We start from the raw sequence: 9,178 nt of genomic DNA, 5'->3' as shown, positions 1-9,178 counted from the left end.
CCGTTTATGCGGCGGGTTTTGTTAAAAGCAGCGCCAAGCCAGACCCACTGTTATAATTTTTTTAATTCCTTCCGGGTTTTCTTGAATAAGACAACAACCAATCCCAAAAGATGAAGCACCTGCAGAAATTATAATTTTCTGACTGGGGTCAAAATACTCAAGACACGGGCTCTCTTGTAATAAGTTTTTAATTTTCTCAAAGGCCCGCGTTTGTGCATGCTCCCAAGAAAAGGGAACATTTTTCTTTAACAAAGAAGTTAGGGGTTCTAAAATACTTGATCGGTTAGGAATAAACCTACATGAAAAATTAACCATGCCCAAAAAGCGTAAAAGCTCAGTTTTATCCACTGGTCTAGGAAATTTGACAATAGCACTTATACGTTCTGGGTCTATTGAAATTCCTTCACCTGATATGACGTGACCCAAAAATGGTAAAGATTGTACCCCAAAAATACATTTTTCTTTATTTAGGGTTATACCTTCTTCATAAATTCGCGTTAAGACTTCATTTAATATTTTATTATGCTGTTCCATGGTTGGTGCATGAATATCATCAATATGAAAAATCACTTTGTCAAGACCCTTTAATATTTTACTAATTAGCATGGAAAAATACTTAGGTGCACAGGTTATTCCGAAGGGAAGCCTTTTGAATTTAAATCTGCCAAAGGGCGTTATAAAACACGTCAAATCCTGACAATCTGCGGTCAGTTTAATTTGATATAACCCAGAGGTCGTGTCTATTTTGCTAAAATACTTGGATCCCTGCAGTTGGGCTAAAATTCTTTCAACTTTACCAATTGGAAAATGTGCACGCATCACGGCTTTATTTAATTTAGTGTAGTCCACACAAAGACGAATTTTATTATCGTTTTTTCGAACAATGACTATTGGACTAACCCAAGGAGTATGATATTCGACGGGTTGTATAATATCTAACTTCTGCAAACGTTGAAGTTCATCTTTTAATGGCTTAAGTAGTGGAATGGGCACGACCCGTGGAACGGATTGAATAAATGATGGAACGTTTGTATCAATTTTAATTTTAAGTTCGGACTTAAAGATAAATTGGTGAAAAATGTTTGGAAATTTTCCCTCGATTTCATCCAATTTAAGTGAATTGATCTTTGATGAAAACCCATCACCAAATTGCAAGATCTTTAAATCTACTATTGCAGCACGTCCTAGTATTGGTTTACATAATTCCTCGATTACATAGATGTCAATAACACATTTATTTTCAAGGGTACACAAAGTACCCCGCAAAATATTCAATTTATTGCCTGAAGGGCCTCTAACTACCTTATTAGTAACACGTAATCCTTGAATCACATTTTCATCCAATAACCCTACAGGTATACAAGTTACATCTGCACCTGTATCTATCATAAACTCAAATTCTCTTTTTAATTCACAAATTTTTACAGAAATTGACCATTCAGTCTCAGTAATAGAATTTATCTCGATTTTCCCTAGAAACTGCTCTGAATGAGTGCTATCCTCGTAAGAACGGTTTGAATGCTCCCATTCAGAGTTAGTATTACAGTTATTGCTATTTGATTCGAATTGAATAAATCTAACCTTTTTGCTGCGACATACCGTTGCCCAGTGTCCTGGTTTGCTGCAGATACGACACGAAGACTGTTTGGCGGGACACCTTTCCCTGGGATGGTCTGCCCCGCAGAATTGACACTTTCTCTGATCGTTTCGCTTGTATTCTCCTTCTCCCCCTTTTTATCAGTAAACCGTGAAGCTCTGGCAATCGCACTTTGATGCTCGTTTCCCTGCGCTGCTTGAAATGGGTTTCTTGCCGGATGATGTTTCGTCTCCCGGTCTCGCATTCGATGTAATTGGAAATTTGATCAGCTACCTGTGACTGCTGCAATTGATCCTCCTCGAAGCTCTCGACTTTGTTGACATTGAAGTTCTGCTTGTTTTGCGGCATGGAATGCGGGGAGAAAGAGATAAGGTATCATTTTTTCGGTTTCCCGCTGTTTTAACAAAGGTGTTGTAACTTGCTACTTGATTTATAATTTATATTTATTATATTTAATTTAAATAAATGAACCGCTTTATTTAAGGCATTGAGCTGCACTGCATAAATTCAATAAAGTAAAATAACTTATCTATCCCCGTACAATACCATCAATATCAACATAATTTTACTACACGTCCTAACACCCTCGCACTTAATTAAAAACAATTCTAGACAATCATACGCGATTTATTCCATTAAGATTAAATACACTGTATATAAAACGCATTGATTAAAAAATACCTACTTTACTATCTAAAAAACCTAAAAAAAAGTTAAACGACCTCGTTTTTTAATAGGAATGGAACTAAATTACCTAAAAGTGTTTTAATTTTATCCACAACCCCCCGCCTTAAATTCGCGCAACATCTTATCTTTACGTTCATCATTTGCCCCATTCCTTAGATTCCCATTTTTCTTAATTCCACATAAATACAGACTCTCACATAAAATATTCATAGTACCTAACATATTTCGTCGTGGTACATTCTACAATGGGGCATCGCGGTAAGTTTAAATTAAATCTTTAAGACACTTAATTACTTACTTTTTTTTCTTTAATATCAGAAATCGAAATATGGGATTATTGCCCACCTGAGTTGTAGATCGACCGGCCCGCAGATACCCCCAAGACGGTGATGATAAGAATAGGTGGAAATCCAATCTTTTTGGTAACCACCCCCCACGCCGGCCCGCCAATTATGACAACATTTGGGGCTCTTACATTTACAATGAGGTGCATTAACAACACCGTAGAATTTTTTTTATAAATATATTTGATTGAAAGATGTCTATTGCATTTTATTTCCTTTATTTTCTTCCAATGAATCGCTGTAGTGCCGATAATCATAAGATCAAACGAACTTACCCAAGTGATGTTCGATCCTAATTTAATTTTCGGATGTGTTGAAGAGATATGGGAAGTATCCCTTAGATTCGGGAAAATTGAAAGTTTTGGGAAATGCCGAGAGTACTGATGGAATGAAATTTAGGAAGTCAAGGGCCACATCTATACCTTTCTTGTGGGATGTTTCTTTGAAAACGAAGATTATGAGGTCAGCAACAATGCAGTTGTAACAGGAAAATCGTTTCGGCGTGGCAGCCAGTTTGTATGCAGCGATCACTTGCACGAAGTGTTTGCCAGCAGTGATAACCGATTTTGCCTTTTAAAAGCAAAGTGTTTTGCTTCATTTAATAAGAATAAATCGTACTTTGTAGTGGTAACTTTAAACAAAGCATCGGGAGCTGTTGTTAATGGTAGATGCGAGTGTAAACAATCTGCGTTAAGTAAATGTAGCCACGTAAGCGCTTTTTTGCTGTTCCTGGCGAAGTTTTGCAGAGAAACGGCCACGATAACACTGCATGCACCAGCAAGTTAAGATAGTGGGGTTTGGGTGCTAAACTGAAAAAACCTGGACCTATTTCCCAAAAGAAGTATAGCAAAGTGAGATTCGAACCAATTCGCAGGGTAACGTTCGACCCAAGACCACAGAACTATGAAAGAACTATTAATATAAACAATTTTACTTGCGACTTGCAAAAAGAACGTCTTCCTACAATGGTAGAAACTTTATTCCAACTACGTTATGATGACTTCAAATTGGACCAGTGTAGATATCGTCATACAACAAGTTCTAAATTTCAAGAAGCATATGGATCAGGAACTTATAAAACATAAGAACAACATGTTTTCTGTAGAAGGTGCCGAAATTCAGCATTCGTTGGGTTGGTTTAGAGGGAGAAGCTACTTTTATCACAGCATCGAATGCGAAGACCGCTTCATTCCTAGGGAGTCTTTCCGCAAAAAACAATTATTTAAAAAGAAATCTATGGCAATTAACACCAAATTTATTGACGGCAGCAATGAGATACGGTCAAGTTAATGAGGCGAAGGTAAGGGACAAGTATGTAGCGGATCATATTCAACCAAATGAACAATTTGTGCAAGTGGGGCTCTATATGAACAAGAAATACCCTCACTTAGCGTGTAGTGCTGATGGAGTTGTGACAACCAACGGAGTTATCACAAGAGTAATGGAAATAAAATGCCCTAAAGTTCTCGAAGACAAAGATCCATGTCAGTGGGACAGTGTGGTAACAGCTCAACAACAGAGCAACTTTTTCACGTATGAGGAAAATAATAGTTTTTAAAAGCGAACCATCCATATAATTATCAGGTTGCTACAATAATGTTTTTGAAGTTCTGAATGTGATTTTGTTGTGTGGTCAAGTGTAGGTCTCCTAGTTTTTAAAGTACAATTATCTGATATCTCTAGGCATGTTATTGACGATATAACTAAAAAGCTTAAAAAAATGTATTATAATATGTACATTCCAGAATTATTTTTCATGCGAATTCCGAAGAACTTACTATTATTCGAGTTGGACTACTTTCAATAATAATGTATAACTATATTTTGTGCTCTTTGTTTATTATAATTACATACATAATGACATGTTATGATAAAATTATGTTAAAACTGTATTCTCCAAGTTTAAAAAATCAAATTATACTAAATATATTGGACATGCCATTGAAATATGCACTGGCTTTGCTAACATTTTGTAGCTTTTTATTCGTCTGATGGAGCGCTCTACAGTAATACGAAACTTTGCAATTTTTTTTGTTAGTATTTCTTCTTTCGCTGTTAATCTTGTTCTGCCAGCCAAGAAAGGTGGAATGATTAATTTATATGTGTGCTCATCACAAACGTCTTGAATGGTAAAACCACGATCTGCCATAAGCACATCGAAACCAAAAATATAGAAATGTCTGACGACTTAAATAGTTCGATGTCCGAAATGGACCCCTCATAACCCTCACTGTTGTATACAACTGCCCCTGTTACTCTTACTAAAAACTTGATCCTATTGTAGTGCTTGTAGCTGGAATGGGTGTTTCCTCGTTGCTGGGAATTTTTGGACATCTGCATCCGGACTTCAGTGGTATCCAGAATGACGGTCATTTCGTCATTCATGAAAGCATTGCGCAGAACACAAGTTTGTAAATAAACAAATTGCGCCCACGTATTAGTTATTTACATAAAAGTCAGGAAAATGACACATTACTGGCGAGGAAATATTGAAGTACAAGGCCCCTTTGGGGCCGAGTACTTTAATTTCCGAGTCAGGTAATGCCATTTTACTGACGAGTTTTGTATTAAATTTTACCCGAAATCGTATTTTAACATAAAATTTCAATTTTCATATAGAACTTTTGATTAATGTCAATCTGTCAATGATGACAGGAGTCTTTATAGACATTTAGCAAAGTGACAGGTGCGGCAGGTAAAGTGACAAGTGCGGCCGGTAAACGGACAGGTGCGGCCGGTAAAGTGACAGGCGGCAGGAAAAGCAGACTGGTCTGCTTCCGTCATGGAAACTGACGCTTTCCTGACATAAAGTAGGCATGAAAATGAAGGTTTCATGACGATTTTGGGTAAAAAAAAAATTTTGGGTTGTATAATATAGATAATTCTTTCAGGGTATAGCCTCTTCTTAAACGAATTACCACTAAACACAGTTTATCTGACATTACATTTTCATCCAAGAAATTGAATAACGCCTCAAACAGTGGTAACTATTTAGACGTATTGTGTTATCAAAACTCTCTAAACCTTCCCCATATAGTTTTATTCGTTGAAGTTTTTTAAAAGTAAAAGCGACTATAGTTTCGGCGTACTGCCATCATCAGGCGACTAGAAGTGTATCACAATATAGCAAATTTGAAAACATTAAGAGCTAGTACTTACTGTGAAAGTTAACAGGAAAACGGTAAATTACAAACGTTGAAGACGAATAAGACGAACATGTTGTTTTTTAATTATTAACTGGCCGAAGCCAAGTGAAAAAACCTGAAGGGTGGTTAAAACGGAAAGGTTGTCCTAAGTTTCAAGACGAAATTATTATCAAGCCTTGTTAAGACAACCAACCGGAGGGTTGAATTATTACATTAAAAGTTGAAAGTTGGATTTAACCTAAAAATGGACAAAGTTTTAGATTTAAAAAATAAATTATCTAAAGGGTACTTACACATTTCAAAAGAACGGGGGGGAAAAATAAACTTATAAAAGTATTGAAACTATTGAGATGACTACATATTTAAATTATTTAAGTTAAGTTTAAATTCGAGATCATGCAGACGGCATGTCTCGAAATGATTGACAATTCGGTATAAGAGGAAACTGACATATCGATAAATTTATAAATTTTGAAAAGATGTATAGGGTGAATTGAAATTATTGTAAAAACAGAAGATTGTTATTAAAGCCGAGAACTTCGTTAAGAGAGAGGTGCGGGTTCTTTTTAACTTGGTGGTGAATTTCTTTCAATTCCAGAAAGTTCAATCTTATACCTTTATTGCATATATGCAGAATTTCGAAATCGGTGTTCGGATTGAAGGAGTGACCCGTTTCCAAGATGTGTGAAGCGAAAGAGGATTTTATTTTTAATACATTGAAAGTGTTCTTGAAACCTAGTAGAAAATTTTCTCCCTGTTTGGCCAATGTAGGAAGAAAAAAAAATGAAACCAAACCAAATACAACGCAGAACTCCAGATTATTTACCAACTAGCCGCCCAAAATGATTACCCGTTAAAATTGATTCAAAATCTCCAATTCAAACTCCTTCATAAATCCGAGATCCGCAATACCACCAGTTTATCCCTCTTACAAGAAGATACTCCAACCACATATCAAGTATTGCCTTATATCGGAGAATTTTCTCATAGTTTTCAAAGCGATAATTAAGCAAAAAGACTTTTCTATCAAATGCTTAAATGACACGGTTGGTACCCTAAAGGAACAGCTAAAATTAATTAACTTTTTTCAAAATAGTGCATTACCCGCACTAAGACGGGAGTCAAATGACACAGCAGCCATAGCGAGTAGCGCGTGTAGTGATGACAAAAAATTGTTTTCTAAGGTAGTGCAAAACGCGCGCGATATAAATTCTAATCGAGGTAACAAGGACGTTCAAATTCCTACAAACACTCAATGCAATGCTGTATCTAATCAAAAAGACGCAGCTAATCAAATAAACATTCAACAACCGAAAACCAAATCACAACGCAATAAAAACAAACAGCAGTACTACAGTAGCTCCTGCTACTGCCACAAGCGACCTAAAGGGGAAACCTGATAAGGAAGACGACTTTACAGTTGTAAAAACACGAAAAAAGACTTACAAAAACCGTTCCTTAGTCGAAGGAAGTGCTACAACGGGCAACTTGCTAGGAGTGCAAAAACCATTTCAACTATTTATTGCAATTGGTTGAAAACGACATAAAAAAAAGATACTCTAATGAGAGATTCTATTAGTGTTACTCATAAGACTGATCAATATATGACCATAATAAAAAACTAATGTCGCCTTTAGGTTAAACATATCATTGAGATTCCTTGCTACAGGAGTTTAATGTACAGTACGCGTGTACACGAAATTACAATTCAAAAACTGTACCAGAAACATGCCTAGCGGTATACAACAATTTAAAAAACCATTATTTAAAGGTAGGCTTAGTTTGGTATTCTGCCTACATATATAACTTACTTGTGATTCTATTATTTCAGACACCTTCTTCAGTTGAAGAATGAATACAAATTGCCTCAGATTATGAAAACAAATCGAATTTTCCGAATTGTATTGGCGCTTTGAATGGTCGTCATATAACATTTTCTTCTCCAATTTCTTCGGGATCATAACTATAAAGGAACAGGCAGCATAGTATTATTAGGACTGGTGATGCAAATTATAAATTTATACACATTAATATGGGAGTAAATGGCAGAGTTAGTGATGGGGGGTTTTCAGGGCAAGTAAATTATACCAAAAATTGCAAGATAATACTTTACAGTAACCTGCACCTAAATCTATTCCTGGAAGAACAAAGAAGGTGTCCTATGTTATTATAGCTGATGATGCATTTCCCCTGTCCAATAATTTAATGAAACCATTTCCTCAACGAGGATCAAAATATGAGAGTAAAATTTACAATTACCGACTTTCGAGAGTTGAACTAATAACATTGGCATGTGTGGCGTTGCATAATTTTTTAATAAATGCAACGTATCTAGAAGACGATGCATTGGCTGACATACCAACTTTAGCACAAGTTGTAGACCAAACTACCAAACCAACAAATCTGGAATCTATGCTAGAAAAATTCGAGAAGAATTTCGTGATTATTTCAACTCTGCGGTTGGCTCTGTTCCATGGCAACATGATTCTGTGCAAAGAGGCAATTCATATTTTTGTTTTGTTTTATTGAAGTGAAGAATGTTTTATCTGAATATTATTTTTTGAAATCTGTAAAATTTTTGTGAAGAATGAAATGGGTGTATGGTGGAAATATATTTCCAACCTCACTTCACCATACACGCCTTTCATTCTTCACAAAAAAATTTTTTTTTACAGATTTCAAAAAATAATATTCAGATAAAACATTCTTCACTACATTTCCATGATTCGTTAGCCATCCTGACGTATCGCCTGATGATGGACGAGAAAGTCCGAAATCGATAGCGACTAACATTTTCAATAAACAAAATTAGTGTAATACTTTCGATAACCATTAGAAAAAGTTGACATTGAAAATGGAATGTTACTCTTAACCTTGGAAATCAAACATGAGACCAAAGAAAGTTGACATTGAAATTGAAATATGACAATCTAAAAAGCTGACCTTGAAAATGAAATATGACGCTTGGCCTTGAAAGTCATCAAATTTATTGATTTAAAACGTTGGCATTCAGTCGTCTATTATTTAGGACGTTTCAGACATTGAGCCGTTTCATCTACTTGCCCATTGGGGTATGTACGATAACGAAAGCCACCAATTTCTAAGAGATATAATTTCAACCATCATGAACAGAACAGAACCAAATTTAAAGTAAATGTGGAGAAAGAAAACAAAGCAACCCAATACTTACTTTTTAGGTCGTTTTATGCATGTTAAAGAAAAGTTAATAGAACCTCCAAATGATTCCTCACTCCCAACCAAATGTATATATTGCTTTGGAAGCGAATTTGATACAACTACCGACTGGGTACAATGTGATTTTTGTCATGAATCGGTCCCTCGGAATTGCGATTCAAAAAACCTTAACAAAAGTTACACGGGTACGATTTTGTATAATATCGGAT

The sequence above is a fragment of the Photinus pyralis genome, unplaced genomic scaffold, assembly GCF_008802855.1.
Source record: "Photinus pyralis isolate 1611_PpyrPB1 unplaced genomic scaffold, Ppyr1.3 Ppyr1.4_LG1, whole genome shotgun sequence".
Lineage (NCBI taxonomy): Eukaryota > Metazoa > Arthropoda > Insecta > Coleoptera > Lampyridae > Photinus > Photinus pyralis.
The sequence above is the reverse complement of the archived record's forward strand: the minus strand, read 5'-3'. Positions refer to the sequence as shown.